At 47.9% G+C, this 17,856-nt stretch overlaps 1 protein-coding gene and 1 long non-coding RNA gene across 2 annotated transcripts in view; both read right to left on the bottom strand.

The window, feature by feature from the left end:
• Window positions 1-17,856, bottom strand: part of LOC129534322 (IQ motif and SEC7 domain-containing protein 3-like) — a 153,491-nt gene that overhangs the window by 70,435 nt on the left and 65,200 nt on the right. The gene's annotated exons all lie outside the window — the stretch shown is intronic.
• Window positions 1,510-6,054, bottom strand: LOC129534324 (uncharacterized). The gene is made up of 4 exons (XR_008680876.2): window positions 5,492-6,054; window positions 3,947-4,449; window positions 2,584-2,665; window positions 1,510-1,751 (listed from the first exon to the last, which is right to left on the bottom strand). It is a non-coding gene; the product is annotated as an uncharacterized lncRNA (long non-coding RNA).

Here is a 17,856-nt window from a genome sequence, read left to right as displayed (position 1 = left end):
GGGGAAGTGCAATGATTGCTGGGAGGATCCTTCTTTCATGGCAGCCCACCAGTAAACCAGGCACTGGTCATCACTTCTTATTCCCACTGTTGGCCAAGATTGGTCTTGGCAGAGGGGACACTGCATACTCTTCCTGATGCTACAACAATCTCCCGAGACCAGTCTGCCAAACCTGCCACTGCAGACTAAAAAACTGAGAAGTCAAGCTAACAGCCAGGCTTCTTTCTGATCTACATAATTTAAATAACTGCCTGGTCTGACCTGTGTCCCCTTGTTTGGCCAATCAGTTGTTTTTCTAATTTGACTAATTGTTCATCTTCTCCGGCATCGCATACCATGAGTCTTGACCATCACCCGTGGCATCATAAAAACTGACCTTTATTCAGTGAGACCTTCCTGAGTGTCAGTGCTGCGTTTAACTCTTTGAAACATAATCTCATTTAGTCCTCACAGCATCACCCAGGAGGGAGATACTATCTTCATTCCCATTTTGCAGGTGAGCAAACTGACACTTGGACCAGTGGTGTCCTTTTCCCAAGGCCACGTTGCTACTGGTGTATGTGTTTGGAGGTGGCTTGAAGACTTAAAATTATTGAAGATGGTTTGGATCTCTCTCCTGAGCACTTTAAGAGATGTTGGGGCCACAGAGGTGAATCAGTCCACCTGAGACCCCATCCCCAGCCTGCAGTGGGTCTTCGCATGTCTTCTGGCAGTTCCTATCCCGTGTCCTGGCCCTGGCTGCCAGCCTTCCCCCATATTGCCATGGTGCCCAGTAGGCCTTGTTCCTCACCTTTTCCTTTGTTCCTTCAGCACAGCTCAAATTAAGTCCGCATGATTAATGCACCTCTTCAGGCTGGAGGGCATCATGCGAGGATTTCAGTGTGAAAAGAGGATGTCAACCCTCACTACTCCATGAGTCCCACTGCCCAGTCCTTCCATGGACCTTCCTATTCACCTTCTCCCTTCTTGGCCCGTAGCCAACCTTCCTCAAGACTGAGTCCCTCTCCACCTCTCTCCCCAGAGCCCCCCTCAGCACAGGTGAGCTGAGGACAATGAAGATGGCCAAGAGGCCGGTGCACCTGAAGCACTTGCACGTGGGCTGCTCTGCCACTGAGGACTTCCATGAGGACTCTGGAGGAAACCTGTTGATTTGACTTATTTTGCTAGATGATGTTGAAACAGGAGAGTTCCCTGAGACCCCTCGCAGGACAAGCAAAAGCGGTGTGGCTTGTCTGTTCATGCGGCACCTGCTCAAAACCCTTATGGGAGGGGGAGCACGCAGATGGGCTGGTGCAACAGCTGGGGTGAACACCCCTGGGCTCCAGTCCCATGGAAGCATCCAGGAGTGTGTGCCTGAGGCTCCTGAAGCCCAAGTGGGCGTGTGTTACAGTGCACTCTTTTAGCTTTGCCATCCACAGACGGCTTAAGCGTTAACCAGCTCAGTGCCCCCTTAATACCCAGGTCCTTGTCCAGTGTCCAGGAAGAATCAGGTCACACACGGGCTTGAAGGATGAATGCAGGGATTTTATTGGGTGGTAGAGGCGGCTTTCACTGGGATGGATGGGGAGCTGGAAGGAGGATGGAGTGGGAAGATTATCTTCCCCTGGAATTTGGCCATCATCGGCTGATCTCCTCTCTTACTATCCCCAGTCGAACACCCCTTGACATTCAGATGCCCCTTCTCTTCTCTCTGCTGAGCCATTCTGCTGATCTTCTGCTCTTCAGTTCATCTCCTTGACTGCTAGTGGAGCCTGTGGGTTGGGGTTTATATGGGTACAGGATGGGGGCCATGGTGGGCCAGAAGGCAACTTTTGGGCATGAAAACGAGAATGCTCATTCTCGTGTAGGGCTGCAGGTTTCCAGGTTTGAGGCTAGGGCCTTTGCCAGGGAACCACCCGCTTCTACCCAGTATTTCCCTGTCTTCTGTCTATATCTGTTTATGACAGTCTACTTGGTCAGAATAAAGTGAATCCAGAAGAAACAAATATAATTGGCCTGTAAGTGCTATTATTGCTAAGTTACTCTGAAATAATGTGTGAGAAAACTAAAAAGACTGACAAGTAGGAAGTGTGTGCAAGGTGTGTGCAGGACGGGAGTGAGAGAGGGCTTTGCTCATCTGATGCCTGAGCATTAGGTGCCATATTCTCTGTGAAGACACAAGCTCAGAGAGGCTAAGTAATGTGGGTACGACATGACAGAGACACAATTTTTTTCTTATATTCTTTTCCCCATAGGAAGATGCTTCTCATGTTTGTAGATAGCTTAGTTCAAGCAGAGATTGGTGGGTGATATGAGATGAAACATTTGAGATTTTTAGGGGAAACATACTATGAAAACATTAAGCGTCATTATTAAATGAGTTTGCAATCCTCTCCACACATACTGTTCTTTTGAGAAAATTGTGGGGCTGGATGCGATGGCTCAAGCGTGTAATCTCAGCACTTTGGGAGGCCAAGGTGGGTGGATCACCTGAGGTCAGGAGTTCAAGATCAGCCTGGCCAACATGGTGAAACCCCATCTCTACTAAAAATACAAAAAATTAGCCAAGCATGGTAGCAGGCGCCTGTAATCCCAGCTACCTACCTGGGAGGCTGAGGCAGGAGAATCACTTGAACCTGGGAGGCAGAGGTTGCAGTGAGCCAAGATCGCGCCATTGCACTCCAGCCTGGGCAACAAGAGTGAAACTGTCTCAAAAAATTTGTGGTAAAATACACATGACATAAAATTTACCATTTTAACCATTTTTATCAATTCGGTGGCATTAATTACATTCACCTGATTGTGTATCCATCGCCACCATCCATCTCTGGAATGTTTTCCTCTTCCCACACTGAAACTCTGTCCCCATGAAGTACCTACTCCCCACTCCCCAGTCCACCCAGCCCCCGGAAATCTTCAGTTTTCTTTCTGTCTCTCTGGATTTGAGTCCTCTAGGAACCTCATATAGAAATGATACAGTGTTTGCTCTTTGGTGACTGGTTTATTTCACAGAGCAAATGTCCTCCAGGTTCGTCGACGTGTAAGGATGTCCCCATCCTGAAGGCTGAATGATGGCCGTTGTGTGCACAGACCACGTAATGTTGATCCATTCGTCTGTTGGTGGGTGCTCGGCTGCTTCCGCCTCTCGGCTATTGTGAACAGAGCTGCTGTGAAGACGGGAGTGCAGGTATCTCTCTGAGACTGTGCTTCCCATTCTTTGTGTGATGCCCAGAAGTGGAACTGCTGGACCCTACAGTCATTCTGTTTCCTTTTTTGAGGAACTGCCATACTCTTCACTACAGTGGCTGCACCATTTTACATTATCTTATTCACCCATTCTTTAAATCACTGTTTTTTGGAAGGCAGAAAACTGTGGCTCACTGGGAAACCAGCCACATCATTGGTGCTCAGAGCATTGAAGGTCTGTCTCTTGGGAACCCAGAGATTTAGGGAGCCCCAGCTCTCTGTCCAGCCACACAGACAATGAGTGCTGCCAGCCTAGAGCTGCCTGAATGGGGAGGGGCATGTAGCTTGGCACGAAGATGGACTCCTGTACCAAAAACAGCCGCACGCAGAGCCCTCTGGTGTGAAGTGGTATTGGAGTTAGTTATGCAGGAGAATGTCCTTGTTTGGGAAGTACGTGCGGAAGTGTTTAGGGGTAAAGCAGCGGCACTGCCATGCAGGAGAGGCAGCACAGGACCCTCCTGTTGGAGTGCTGCCTCCCAGCCCCCTGCCCACTGACAGGGTTCCTGAAGAGCTAAGAGCCTTTCGATCTGCTAGACTGCCTGGCGAGGGTTGCCCTGACTATTCTCCATGGGGAGTTCACCCAGCTGGAAACAATAACTGCCCCTGCACCCGATTCCTGAACCCCCCCGCACCCCACTGTAGTCTGCAAAACTCCCATCACCTGAACAACAGACCAGAGGAGGAAAGATTCACAGCACTCCACTGACCAGCTAATACTTACTGAACACGAGGGTCGCTGAGAACTGGGGCAGAAGGAGGCTCCAAGGGCTTCCCCTTCTAATCCCGGCATCATGAGTTCATTCACTGGTGCAACTCAGTAAACATTTCCTGGGCACCTACTCCAGAAATGAAAGGCATGGATGGGGCAGCCACCTAACGAAGAGGCAAACACTATCGCCTTGTCTCTTTTTACTAATCAGAGCAGAACGCTTTTGTATCAAAATAACTGAATTATGAAACCAGCTGTGCAAAAATCCTAAGTGAGACACAAAGATTTTTCAGACTCCTCAGTTGCCGTCACCATTCAAGAAAGCCATTGCCTTAGGGACCTTGCAGATTTCACCATGAAACAGGTAAATATGAACTCATCTCCACGTCTTTCCCACTGACGCAGTAGCCCGCGCTCCTGGCCCTAGAATGAAATACGACCCAAGGATGCTGAGTGCCCCTGTCTGTGTACAGCCTGAGCGGAGCCACAGATACACTCTGTCTTCAGCAATCCATCTGAAATCAAGGAGAGAGGACCAAGATGTGGGAAATAATTAAACAAAGTGCAAAGAAAATAAACAGCAGGAGCAGCTTGGGCTAGCTGCAGGGGGTCATTCCAGAGGGCGTGCAGCCCTGGAGTTGGCAGGATGGGATTCAGATGGATGGAGAAGGGCAGGAGGACTACACCATGGTGGAATGGCCAGGGCTGCTGAGGGGAGAGGGGCTGCAGTTGAAGGAACAATGCCTTTGGCCTCCGCATGGTGTGAAGGTGAGCATGGCCATGGAAGTGCTACAATAGCAACAAATCCTGTGTCACTGCATTATTAAATAGTACTCATTTTCACTAACGGAGGAAAGAGAAACACACTGGTTAATTCCCTATGTTGTGTTCCAGGGAGCTGGGCACAGCTGGCATCATATCATCAGGAGACTCTCCACACATGCCAGGCACTTAGAGAAATGGGAAACGGGGCAGGGTGGGTGGAGAAAAGGAGAAACGAACATGTTCAAAGGATCCACTCACCTTTCTATATCGCTAACAGGTCAAGCCATTTGTTTGAGCAGAGGCATTTTGGGGTCTTTGATAAGCAGAGTGAGGGCCCGAGTTGAAGACAGTGGGAGACTGAGGGAGGTGAGGAAGGGCATCTTCAAGGCAGGGGGCCCCCGGACCAGGGCCCCCCAGGGAAAGCCTGGGCAGTGTGTGAGTCGGCCTCTGAGCCGTCCACTGCGAGAGCCTCTCAGCTGAATCCTTGATATTTTGCAACACACGTAATATCATGGCCAATGGTCTGAGGGTGTGAGATTCACTCAAGGCGGGGGTGACTTCCACATTTGGGTGTGTGTAGAGGATGAGGACAGACTGGGAGCCAAGACCCCAGGAAGTCTGTCATGCAGGGGGCACAGGTGTGGGCACCTCGGCCCCTAAGGGTCCCTCAGACATCTGGAGTATAAGGAACCCAGTATGAAACAAACCTCAGGAACCAGGGAGACCTTGGCCGCACTTGGGCCTTCAATACATGAATGTGGAAGAGTCTCGTACCATTCAATTATTACTCACATGAAGCAACTGCTGCGCTGTCGTTGCTGTTTTTGCTTGTACCTGTCTCGCCCCTCCCCCAGCAAAGTCAGTTAGAAGCAGACGCTGCTCAGGAACCAGTGGTACTTTCATTATTGGTGGCTTGGTTTCATGCTATCTGTGATCTCCTTCCCTTTCTCTTTTTACTGATCTCACCAGTATTTGAAAATTGGTACACGATGTAGCTGACTACACCATACTCAATTTTGTGATTTCCCCATCCACCAAGAAACGCTCCCTTACGGGTCAAAAAGCAATTCCCCGGCTCTCTTCCCTTTTCCTGCCCACCGGCAGCCTTTCCTGCTGGTCCCAGTGCTTCTCTGAGGGCACCATCACGCGCCGCCCTGGCCTCGCCCACGCAGGGCTCTGGAACGGCCCTGTGGCTGAGGCCAAGAGCACACCTCCAATGCCCACTGCCCTGCTGATATCCCCGACACCGCCCACCTCTCCTCCTTCCACGCTGCTCCACCCTCCTCTGCCACACACACTCCAAACCTGCAGTATTCTGAGAAACACTGATTCACGTGTCAATGGGGGGTACAGGAAGAGAGACAGAGATAGTCAAGTTTCCATTCTCAAAATTCTCAAAATTCAAAGGAAAACACCATTGAGGTAGCTTATGATTATTGGCACCTTACAGACTGGGAAACTGAGGCTCCTTCTGCCAAGGATGAGGGGCAGGAGGAACCAAGGGTCTGCAGAGAAGACAGAAGGCTGCCAGCGCCTCTCCAGGGCCTTGATGGGGAGCTGGTGCTCGGCCCCAGCAGCCCTGGGGCAATCTCTAAAGCAGAGAAAGAGAGGTGCTTCATGAAGAGGCCTTGGGCTTTCTTTAGAATTCAGCCCTTCCCCTTTCTTCTTCCTAGGGGACTCCCAGCATAGTTTACCCTGGGAGCCCTGACTGTGTTGCAACGGGCTCAGGGTAGAGACCCGGTGACATGGAACCAGCCAGGCAGCAACCTATGCCTGCAAGTGAGTGTGGAGAAGAAGGAGGTGCAGGACCTGCCGCACGGAGGGGTGCTCAGCATCAGTCTTGTGAAGTCATCAGTGTGCTCCGCTGTCCATGTAGCAGCAGTTACACCAGCCAAAGAGAGAAACAAAGTCAGGGCATGTGTGCGTGCCCTGGTGCCCTTTTGGTTTCCGTTAGGCACCTTGCTTAATTTCCTGATAAACAAAACAGAGCCATTTGTGACTCTTCCAGCACACCTCCACTTTTAGGGAATTTTTAGGGATTTTAGGTCCCATAGAGGAGAAACAGTACAGGGGAAGAAGTGCCCGATCGGTATTAGGGGCCATGGTTCGAGGTCCCGCTTGTGTGACCTTCAGCAAGTTACCTTCCCTGTTTGCTTCCATTTCCACACCTGTGCAACAGGGCTGCGCTCTGTCTGAGAGACTAGAGGGTCACGTCGGATCATGAATAGCGTTTGGAACTGCTAAACAGGCATTCAGTAATCTCATTTGTCAAGGATGGGAGCTCAGACCACAGGGCCTGTCTGAGACACAGCGGGGAAGTTTTTTTCTAGTTTCCCTTTTCTGAAAATCTGCTCCCACTCGGTGGTTTCTCCTGCCTACCGCTGGCACCCAGCGTCTGGATATCTTGCCTACTGCACTGCCTACCAAGAACGCGTCAGCGTTATCCCCATGTTGTGTGAGAGCAGGAAAAGAGGGTCTCCATCTTCGAGCTGAAGAGTCTTTCCCAGAGTGGATGTGCAGCCACCACCTGCCCAGGGGGTATTTTCCCAGAGCATCATTTCTACTCTACAAAGAATTTTAAATTTTGTGGGGTTTATTTTGTTTGTTTGTTCGTTTGTGTTTTGAGATGAAGTCTTGTTCCGTTGCCCAGGCTGGAGTGCAGTGGTGTGATCTCGGCTCACTGCAACCTCCGCCTACCGGGTTCAAGTGATTCTCCTGCCTCAGACTCCCGAGTAGCTGGGATTAAAAGCATGGGCCATCAGGCCTGGCTAATTTTTGTATTTTCAGTAGAGACGGAGTTTCACCATGTTGCCCAGGCTGGTCTCGAACTCCTGGCCTCAGGTGATCCGCCCGCCTCAGCCTCCCAAAGTGCTGAGATTACAAGCATGAGCCACTGCACCCGGCCACATTTTGTTTTTATATTTAAAAATACCTGGACATATGGCCAGGAGCAGTGGCTCATGCCTGTAATCCCAGCACTTTGGGATGCTGAGGCGGGCAGATCATTTGAGGTCAGGAGTTCAAGACCAGCCTGGGCAACATGGTGAAACCCCATCTCTACTGAAAATACAAAAATTAGCTGACTGTGATGGTGGGTGCCTGTAATTTCAGGTACTCAGGAGGCTGAGGCAGGAGAATCACTTAATCCGGGAGGTGGAGGTTGCAGTGAGCCAAAATCATGCCACTGCGTGATCTATCCAGCCTGAGCGACAGTACAAAACTCTGTCTAAAAACAAAAACAAAAAACCTGGACATACCAGAAAATAAAATGCAGAGGTCATTAACATTTTTAGTTTTTCTTTTCTTTTTTTTTTTAAGGAACCTTAAAGAAATGCTTCTGTTTAAGACAAACAGGCACTCCACATGATTCCCCTAAGCTCTGACGATGTTTATTTGGGTACAGCCTCCTCAGTTTATTTGCCTGGGGAGGAAACTAAGGCCCAGAGAAGTGAAGAGACTCTCCCTCCTCATGGCTCTGTCCTCTGCGAGGAAGAAGCATGGACGTTGCTGTCACTTTGTCTCCAATGCACCCTCAGTGCCTAGAACAGTGCCTGGCACCGCTCCCTGGCATCACTCACTAAGTGCAGGTTGAGTGTCCCTTATTTGAAATACTTGGAACCAGAAGTGTTTCAGATTTCAAATGTTTTTTTGATTTTGGAATATTTGCAGAATTCATTCTGGCTGAGCATCCCTAATCTGATATCCAACATCCAAAACGCTCCAGTGAGTGCATCCTTTAAGGGTCGTTTTGGTACTAAAACAGTTTTGGAGCATTTTGTATTTTTGGATTAGGGATGCTCAACCTGTATTTACTGAATAACTCAATTAATTTTAAGAGGCGAAAGGACCCATAAAGCCTCTGAGTTGCCTAGGAAGTGGCCACATTAACTCCAAGGATGAGGCGGACACCTTCTTGGGGCAGGATCGAACTGTTTCTGATCTTCGGCATCTGGCCCCATAAAATGAGAAGGGTTTTGCCTTGGGGTAAAACTGACCCTAGCATCTCCCTGGAGATGAAAAGCTCCTTATTTCCTAAAGATTCTTCTCAGAGCCAGAGGAAGTATGCTGAAATAGTCACAGTGATCATTTCTCATGAAGAGATATGAGTTTTACCCTCTTTTTAACTTTCTTCCTAATTTTTAAATAATAAGGTTGTATCACTCACAAAATAAGAAAAACTTTATAGCACTTTGTATACATACATATATGTGTGTATATATGTGTGTGTGTATGTGTATATATATATGTGTGTGTGTGTAAAATCAGCAACAACAAGCCTTCCCCAAAGCGGCACACTGTCTGCATTTCTTCAGTGCCAACGTGAGGCACTTATGGGCATCCCCAGGGATCTGTGCACCAGGCAGCTCCCATCGGCCCCGATGGCCAGCCCTGCCCACATGTGTGACGTATATGGTGCTCCCAGACCTCCAAGGTTTGGTAAGAAAGAAAAACACTTGGACAACACACAGCCAGGCAGTGAACGTCACTTAGAAACAGGACCCCTAACAGCGACCTTCCCTGCTTCTCAGGAGCCAGTGCATGTCCACACCAGTCCAGGCCTTTTCTTCTTTTACTGAGTCCTGCTTCCCGTCTCAGCTGATAGCACCACCACTCGTAGGTGAGTCCCTGTTCAACAGAACTCAGAGCTTTGCATCCATGGAGTGCCATGAACAAAAGTCACCGGTGTTTCTTAGGGAGAGAACTGCTTTTGCTCAGGGTCAGGATGTCCCACCTGCTTGGGGTGGGGAAGTTGAAGCTGGAGGAAGAGTTGGCTGCTCTGCAGAAGTTCAGAGGAATTGGAAGATGGGGCCAGGGAGGATGTGAGGAAGGGAAGGAAGGCAGAGAAGGTGCAAGGTGACTCAGCAGGAGGCTGAAGTCTAGAGGGAGAAGCTCCTTGACTGGGGTTGCTGAAGGGGTTTTGGAAATAAGGCTGTCAAAAAAAAATTACAGCTGTCTACTACTTAATTTCTAACTAACTCTATATTTCTAACCTTCTGTAAAGACTCTACACAGATAAGGCCCCTGTGCCATGGATTCTAGGGGGATGGGGCAAGAAGCCCAGTGCCAGGGTAGGAAGGAGGCCTTGGGAGGGGAGGCTGAAGAGTGAAAACTCAGGAGCAGACGCCGGGAGGTAGAAGTGACATCTGAACACACAGCCTCCAAGACAGTCCCTGGGTGGGAGACACTGAGGTTTCTGTTGTGTGCTGGATAAGGCTTAAGCCTAATTTTACCTCAAATTTCAAAGGCCAGGGTGATCCAAGCTGATATTTGAGTTCCATTACCAGGCATATTCCTCACAACAAGAAGAATGTAAATTCTGTGGAAATTCTGGAACTTCTTTTTTACATTTAAACACAATTCCTTTGTTCCCATATCCTGAAATCAGTAAATTTAAGCAATTTTATTTTTCATTCTGTGCTTCAGGGAACTATGAGGGTCAACACATATCTATCACACGCTGACCTTGTGCTCAGGCCTATGGGAAAATGAACCTCCCTGCCCGCAATGACCTTAGAACCTAACTAAGGATATGGTTAAAACAGGCGCAGGATTGGGTGAGACCTGCTCAAGGGTCAGGCGCTGGCTTGTCGGGGAGAAATGTTGCCCAGGCAGGACAGGTGTGAAAGAAAGAGAAGATCCTGCAAGACCGGAGGGCCCAGGGAAGTCTCAGTGAGGAGGGGGGACTCAAAGGAGAGTTTCAGGATTGACCATGGGTGGACAGGGCTCTGCAGACCAGGATCTTTTCTATGCACACTTGGGGCCAGAAAGTTCTTTGTGGTGGGGGCTGTCCTGTACAATGCAGGAGGCTCAGCAGCATCCCTGGCCTCCACCCACTGAATGCCAGTGGCACTCCCTCCCTAGTTGTAAATGTGTGCAGACATTAGTACTTGTCACCTGCAGGGAAGAATCACCCCACTGAGAACCACATGCTGAGTCAAGGCAACAGCATAGGAATTGGAGCAAGCAAGAGAGCTGGTCAACACAGGTGAGCTCTTGTGTGGGCCTCTCTGTGGGCCTCCAGCCAGTCCCCCAGACAACTCTGCTCTGGGCACCAGTGGCCACGTTCTCAGGGCAGGCACTACTGGTGATCATTCTACTCACACCTCTCTCTGGCATCAATGGCCTGATTACACACTGGGGATAGTAGGTAGTAGGTATATTTAGAGGGGCACAAAAATAACCGTGGCTGCCAAGCCAAAAAATTCAGAATTGCTCTCCTTAGTACAGGTTTAACATCACTAATCTGACTTCAGAGTTTTGGATTAGGGATGCCAAACTGGTAAGTATAATGCAAAGATTCCAAAATCCAAAAAATCTGAAATACAAAACACTTCTGGTGGCAAGCATTTGGGACAACAAAGTGTAGTATATTTCTGATGAGATTTTGTCATGTTTCAGAAAAATTAATTTGATAGTGATGTGCCCAGTTGAATGCAAGGAAGGCGCAGGGTTTTCTGATCTGGTGATTGTGGATACGCCTCAGGAGGCTGATGACCCTGAAACTGCGCCATCATTGTGTGGGTTCATTTGCTTTTCTGAGGAGGGATTCCATAGATTTCATCCGACACTCCACAGGTTGAGAGCTCTTGGATTCAACTGGTGCCCAAACACAAGACAGGACCACCAGTGCATATTTGAATAGGACAATCCTTCTGCCCATCCATCTGGTCCCTGCTTCCACTTCCCACAAGCAAACATCCAGTCCACAAAACTCATTGAGCAGCTGCAGTGAGCTGTGTGCCAAGCATGTGCCAGGGACTGGGGCTGCAAAGAGAGATGGAGGCCACAGGGAAGAGGCCATGAGATAGTCAGTTGTCTCATGAAGTAGAATACAGGTGAAGCCAGATTATCACAAGCCATGAAAACCTTCTGGAGGTGACATCTGAGCTTTGTCTTGCCAGTTGATCTTGCTAGAATACATACGAAGTAAAGAGGAGCCTGGAATTGCTGGTGGCTAAGGAAATGGGAGAGGAAAAAGCATGCCGGACAGTCACGGTGCAGGAAGCCCTCATCACTACTAAGACTTAGTGACTAATCGCACACAGGGGAAGGAAGCTTGGGTGGCCGTGAGTCAAGGATCCAAGCCTGGAAGCCTGCAGACAATACTGACTGGGGTTTGCAGCAGAAAGGGGAGGACGTTTTGAGTGGGAAGACAATGAGTTTTGGTTTTAGACATCTTGAGTTGAAGGCAATGAGAGGATACCCAAAGACTATTCAGAACATCTTGAGAGGGACTGGGAATACAGGACTGCTGCTGGGGACATGTCAGGGAAAGAGGTGGGCAGAGAGGAAATGGGTCTGTTTTCTCAGGGGCAGTGAGGGGCACCGTCGAGCCAGCCTTCCACAGCTCTGGTTTCTCTGGGCACTTTCTTTCATGGGCTTCTTTGTGGGTCACAGACATGTTCGGTGGGGAGAAAAATCTCAGTAGAGCAACCTTCATTAAAGTTTCGGGTTCCAGGTTTGAATGAGTAGTTGGGTGTTGAGCAGGATCCTTCCCCAGAGTGATGAGGGGGAAGGGATGTTCAAGCACTGGGTGGAGGGTAGGCACATTCTATGTTTTGATAGAACCTCCTAGTCACATTCACCCCCATTGTGATGCCAGCCAGTGGTCCTCAAAACGTCGTGTCCATGAGAACCACTGAGAGCTTGTTAGGAAAAGCCATCAGCTCAGCCCCACCTCCCTAGAGATTGTGATGTTTAGGTCTGAGGTGGACTCATATGGGTTGTGTTTGTTTGTTTACTTTTTACACAGTAAATTTGGCTTTGTGGAGGTCAGTGGTGGAGTGTGCGGGTTTTATGAATTCTAGCACAGGGAGTGGATTTGTGTAACCACCACAATGCATGCAGAAAAGTTCCACCAGCCCAACAAGCTCCCTTAGCTACCGATTTCTACTCACACCTGACCCCACCTCACTCCCTTGGTAAACACAGGGCTTTTCTCGGTCACTATTGGTTTTTTACTTTCAAGTCTGGAATTATACAGTGTGTAACATTCAAGCCTGGCTTCATACACTTAGAATAATGCCCATGAGATTCATCTGAGTTATTGTCTGTATCAATGGTTTGTTCCTTTTTAGTGCTGAGTAGTGTTCCATGGTATGGATGGACCACAGTTTGTCAGTTACCCAGTTGAAGGACATCTGGGTCCTTCAAGGTTTTGGCAATTGGAATCTGCCTTTAAAGAAGCCCACTAGATGCTTCTGATGCAAATGGTCCCAGATCACACAGTGCCCTAGGTGGTGCACAAATGCGAATACTTTTAACTTTGGCTGATCTGATCAGTGGGAGTATCTTATTATCAGATTTGCATATTTATGATCGTCAGGAGGGTTGAGAATTTTTTAAAATCCTTATTGGCCATTTATGATTCTTCTTTGAATTGCCTACTCTTATGGTAGCTACACCAGACCAATCTGGTTCGACTTTTATGTAACAAAGTTGTGAGTTGTTGTTCAGTTGCCATGGACCCTCAGTTCACATAGCCTGAGCACACCCAGGTAAACCAAGTGTGCAGCCACAGGGCAAACCTAAGTGCTCAGACTGAGAGGCAGGGACTGAATTAAGAAGAGGACACTGCATGCCAGGATTCAGGATCCAGGATCCAATCGGGTGGAGCTTTGGCCTCACCCCATGGCAAGATCCAGTCAGGTTGTGCCACCAGGCATCACCTCATTGCAATATCCAATCAGATCACATGTCATTACCCTTTGCTTATAAAACCTGACCTGGCCCTTGGCTTGGGCAGGCGCTGATTTGGGAGCTATCGCTGGTCTCCTTGCAAGCAGTAAAATTTCCCTGCTAAATCCTCTGCGGGTGGTTGTCCTCCACCAAGTGACCAAGCCCACCCATTGTGTGGATAACGATATCTTTTGCCTTCTATTTTTTTTTTTTTTTTTTTTGGTAGCCAAATTGTTTTGTTTTTCATGGTGTCTTTTAGGAGCTCTTTTATGTTAAGCATCTTAACCCTTTGTTGTATTTTTTCACAGTCTGCTGTTTTTCTACTGTGTTTCTTGACCTGTTGAAAAATAACAAGCACGGCCTACTCTGACCAAAATTCCTAGAACCACAGCCTGCAGATGAGAGTCCAACAAAGGCTTAAGAATAGCATGATCTGTTTGGATGACTAAATTTTTGCCTGCTTGTTCAACAAGGTGTTCAATATAAACTCAACCTTAAAGGCACAGTCTGCTTTCAGCTGTATTCACTTTGGTTCTGTGAATCACAGGGTCCTTTACTTTTTATTGTTCCAGCTATTTTCCTGTTTTGGGCAGAGCTGAAGATTGTTTTGATTGTTTATGAACCTAAAATTCAGAGAAATTTCAAACCCTTCACAGGCATGTTCTGACAGTAGATGGGAGGACTTTTCCTAATGTGAAGTCTCACTTTTTTTTTCCTAATCAGCTGTTAAAATAACCTTCAATCGGCTGGGCATGGTGGCTCACACCTGTAATCCCAGCACTTTGGGAGGCCAAGGTGGGCGGATATGAGGTCAAGAGATAGAAACCATCCTGGCCAACATGGTGAAACCCCATCTCTGCTAAAAATACAAAAATTAGCTGGGTGTGGTGGTGCGCACCTGTAGTCTCAGCTACTCAGGAGGCTGAGGTAGGAGAATCACTTGAATCCAGGAGACAGAGGTTGCAGTGAGCCCAGAAAATGCCACTGCACTCCATCTGCCTGGCAACAGAGCGAGACTCTGTCTCAAAAAAATAAAAATAAAAAAATAATAATAATTCCTCAACCTGGAAGACATAATATCTCATTTACCCAGCACATAAGTGCGTTTTTTAATTAAGAGACTTGACTTGAGAAACAATGCATTCTTTTAAAAATTTGACTCATGGCTTGGAGTAGTGGTTCATATCTGTAATCCCAGCACTTTGGGAGGCCAAGATGGGCAGATCACTTGAGGCCAGGAGTTTGAGACCAGCCTGGCCAACATGGCAAAACGACATCTCTACTAAAATTAGCCAGGCATGATGGTGCATGCCTGTAATCCCAGCTACTCAGGAGATGGAGGCAAAAGAATTGCTTGAACACAGGAGACAGGTTTAGTGATAGTGCCAGTGCACTCCAGCCTGGGTGACAGACGGAGACTCTGTCTCAAAAAAAAAAAAAAGAAATTTAATTTATTTTGATGGTATTCTTTCTAAAGTGCATTAACTACTTTTATGTGTCTCAGAAGATACTAAGCACAGTTTAATCCTTTCTTCAAAGGTTTGAGATATTTTTCAGTGTAAACATTCATTTTAACTGGGCACTGACCAAAGTGTGCTCACCTCTGGCTGCCAGTTCATCCTCTATGCACCCTGCCACCACCAGTGGGCCCCAAGTGTCCTCGATGCTTCTCCTCATGGGAATAAGTTACCTCTTTTCTCTGTTCTCCTTCCTCTTCCTCATCAGCTGTTGCTTCCTCAGAATTTCTTGCTGCATGGGGTGCTGTGGCTTCTGATGGCTCACAGTTGCTGTTCCGTGGCTGGCTCTGTGACCTCCAGCCCCACATCTCAGCAATCCCAGGAGCAGACGGTAGTGATGCTCCATCCCTACCCCTAGGCTTGTCGCTGTGTCAGTGGCTGCCCCTCTTTAGGAAAGGATATCATTGTCCATTCCTTGTTTCATTTGATCAAAATCATGTATCATCCACCAATCCCAGGCAGTAGGTGTCGGGATACAGGGGTCAGAACTTGCCCTCAGTGGCCTAGTCAAGAATAGATGCCCTAACTTAACAAGAATGCCCTTGGCCCTGTCTAGGTACAAATCATATCTCTTCTGGTCTCACCGAGGCAAGTGCTAGCCCTCCATCCTTTCCCATGAAGCATTCCCAGCCTGTGTTTCTCCCTGTGTCCAGACTGCCATCATCTGCATAGGAAACCAGGCAAAGGCAGTGGTCCTAAAGGAGAGTCAGTCTCCACCTGTGTGCATGGGCTCTGGACCAGACAGCAGCTCAGGGAACACCGTCAGCTGTGGGCCTATCTCATTAGAATTGCCATATGGCTTTCATATGTTTAAAAGGACACCGTGGTTCCAGAATTGTTTTCTGCTGTTTTCTGAAACTTATAAATAGTGCAGTTGTATTATAGAGGTCAATGACTCTTATGTGCTGATCTGAAAACAAAACCATTACTTCTATTATTATATCTAAGAGAAAATTATGGAGAATTCCAAGTACCTAGCTTATAAGTTACATATAGAATGCCTCATATTAGGAAATTGGGTAATGTTTGAAGTGTACTGTATTTTAATGACATAGGGGCCAGGAAGGTATAGGATCAGCTGTGTGAATAGTTCATAGTTCATCGCCTTAGACTGTTCAGTCTTTTGAGGTTTTTTTTGAGACAGTCTTGCTCTGTCACCCAGGCTAAAGTGCAGTGGCTCGATCTTGGCTCACTGCTGCAACCTCCACCTCCTGGGTTCAAGTTATTCTCCTGTCTCAGCCTCCTGAGTAGCTGGGATTACAGGCACGCACCACCATGCCCGGCTAATTTTTGTATTTTTAGTAGAGACAGGGTCTTACCATGTTGGCCAGGCTGGTCTTGAACTCCTGACCTCAGGTGATCTGCCCGCCTCGGCCTCCCAAAGTGCTGGGATTACAGGCATGAGCCACCGCGCCTGGCCACTTTTTGAGTTCTTATGCCTAATCTTTAAAAATAGTTTTTATGTAGGTCCTCACTTTCAGCTGCCTCTTTTTTCCCCCTGAATTCAGCATTTGCATCTCTAGCAGCCTACTTTTTAAATTATCTTCCATTGGCGTTTGGCTAGTCAGCAGGAATCTTGGACTTGCTAGAACTGTGCACACAGTAAATAGATTCTGAGTGAAGGCAGGACTGCCTGAGGAGCAGTGTCCACACTTTGTTCCATCTATTTTTCTTTTTTCTTTTTCTTTTTTCTTTTTGAGACAGTCTTGCTCTGTTACCAGGTTGGAGGGCAGTGGTGGGATCTCGGTTGACTGCAACATCCACCTCCTGGGTTCAAGCAATTCTGCCTCAGCCTCCTGAGTAGCTGGGACTACAGGCACGCGCCACCACACCCAGCTAATTTTTGTATTTTTAGTAGAGACGGAGTTTCACCATGTTGGCTAGGATGGCCTCGATCTCTTGACCTCGTGATCCACCCACCTCAGCCTCCCAAAGTGCTGGGATTACAGGCATGAGCCACCGCACCGGGCCCTGTTGCATCTATTTTTCTATTCAAAGCCCTTTTACTCCTGAATTTGTAACTGAGTTTCAAATACTTGAAATTGCCACTTAACATCCTCCCTGAAATTTTTTTTTTTTGTAGGCCATTCCAATTCATTATATTAACAATTTCTGACACATGTTTGTGAGTTCTGTGTGATACCACTACCTTTTCCATGTTTTGAACTTCCCCCTTTCTAGAGAGACGAGCTTCAGGGGCTGCTGGATGCACTCCACCTGGAAGCAGAGGCCGAGGACCCCTCCTCCTGGACTAGGGCTCACCTCGCCTCCTGACTGTGTTCTGCCTGTGTTCTCCTCCAGTCCCACCCTTTTTTCTCTTTGTCTAAATGGCAAACTCCCTTTAAGCAAGAATTCACGGCGTCTCCACATTCGGCCCTCAAGAAACTTTTATTGAGTTGAACTGAAACCAGGCATGTCTTAAGTGTTCACGGCTGATAATGCGGGATCCTTCAACGCTGGAAACGCCCAGATGGTAACGAGAGTTCTGCATGGTCTCAACTTTCTTTCTTTTTTCTTTTTTGTTTTTGAGACACAGTTTTGTTCTTGTTGCCCAGGCTGGAGTGCAATAGTGCGATCTCGGCTCACTACAACCTCCACCTCCCCGGTTCAAGTGATTCTCCTGCCTCAGCCTCCTGAGTAGCTGAGATTACAGGCACCTGCCACCATGCCTGGCTAAGTGTTATATTTTTAGTAGAGACAGGGTTTCACCATGTTGGCCAGGCTGGTCTTAAATTCCTGACCTCAGGTGATCCACTCGCTTTGACCTCTCAAAGTGCTGGGATTACAAGCATGAGCCAATGTACCTGGCCTTCAACTTTCTAAAAAGCTCAAGAGGAGCCCTATCTCATTTATCATGAAATGACCCTACAGCTTACTTTCTTTGGCTTTGATTCTTTATATAATTTTCTCTATGTGAGAAAAAAAGCAAACCAGCAGCTATGGAAGGGGACAGGCCCACAG

The sequence above is a fragment of the Gorilla gorilla genome, chromosome 5, assembly GCF_029281585.2.
Source record: "Gorilla gorilla gorilla isolate KB3781 chromosome 5, NHGRI_mGorGor1-v2.1_pri, whole genome shotgun sequence".
NCBI classification, from domain to species: domain Eukaryota; kingdom Metazoa; phylum Chordata; class Mammalia; order Primates; family Hominidae; genus Gorilla; species Gorilla gorilla.
Note: the sequence above shows the minus strand (reverse complement) of the source record. Positions and strands in the feature narration are given on the sequence as shown.